This window comes from Mus caroli, chromosome 8, assembly GCF_900094665.2.
Source record: "Mus caroli chromosome 8, CAROLI_EIJ_v1.1, whole genome shotgun sequence".
Classification (NCBI taxonomy): Eukaryota; Metazoa; Chordata; class Mammalia; order Rodentia; family Muridae; genus Mus; species Mus caroli.
This window is the reverse complement of record NC_034577.1, coordinates 16,746,375-16,747,750: the sequence shown is the minus strand read 5'-3', so window position 1 is coordinate 16,747,750 and position 1,376 is coordinate 16,746,375.

Genomic DNA, 1,376 nt, shown 5'->3' with positions numbered 1-1,376 from the left:
TACCTGTGCATGTGTGGTTCACAGGACATGTTACCTGTGCATGTGTGGTTCACAGGACATGTTACCTGTGCATGTGTGGTTCACAGGACATGTTATCTGTGCATGTGTGCTTCACGGTATATGTTATCTGTGCATGTGTGTTTCATGGTACAAGTTATCTGTGCATGTGTTTCACGGTACATGTTATCTGTGAATGTGTGTTTCACGGTACATGTTACCTGTACATGTGTGTTTCATGGTATATGTTATCTGTGAATGTGTGTTTCACGGTACATGTTATCTGTGAATGTGTTTCACAGTACATGTTACCTGTACATGTATGTTTCATGGTACATGTTATGTGTGCATGTGTGTTTCATGGTACATGTTATCTGTGCATGTGTGTTTCACAGTATATGTTATCTGTGCATGTGTGTTTCATGGTACATGTTATCTGTACATGTATGTTTCATGGTACATGTTATCTGTGCACGTGTGTTTCACAGTATGTTATCTGTGCATGTGTGCTTCATGGTACATGTTATCTGTGCATGTGTGCTTCACAGTACATGTTATCCATGCATGTGTCTCCTTTCCTCTTTCCCCCTTCACCCCTAGCCAGGGTTCTGGAACCCGAGCTGCCTAGGATATGACAACTGGCAATCTTGGAACTTAAAGAAACTCAGTATTTTCCTGTGGCCTCACAGCTAAAAGAACAAGATAAAATAGAATTAAATATATAGGGGAGACAGCACCTTTTACAAGCGTTAAAAATAGAGCGATGTGTCCAGGAAACAGGCTTCCCTGTTGCAGGTTACACGGTGCAAGGGTTGATATGGCTTAGGCTATTACGGGTGAACGGATGTCAGTGAGGAATGGAAGTCTGGACAGACCAAAGCACNCGTCAGAAACAAGATGGTCTTCATGCATAGGCCCGCCTCTTCAGCTTACCAGACAACTTCTGCCTTTTGAGGTGAGGCATTATCAAGCTCGTCTACAAAGCTCCAAAGCCTGGCATCCAGGCAGTGGGCTCCAGGGAGTAACCACTGGCAACAGGGCATGTTTGGGCATCTATGGGCCCTCACTTGCCAACAACTCCAAAAGAAGTAACCCATTCTTGGCACCAGGCTCTCCACTTGTTATCCTGTGGTGATTACCACACACCTGAGTCATAGAACAGGGAGGCCATCAGGCTGGTACTCACTTGGAATCTTCATCCCTACTTCAGAACACTGGGATGCTCTATGCGNGTGACCAGAGAAAAGCAATCACCAATCTCATTGAGCTGTGAACCCTGGCAAGGCATGTCCACTGGTTCAGTAGTGGCTCAACTGTCATGGGAGTAACCAACCACCTTCTGTGTAGATTTAAGGCCTGCTCTACAAGTTCAAACCCAT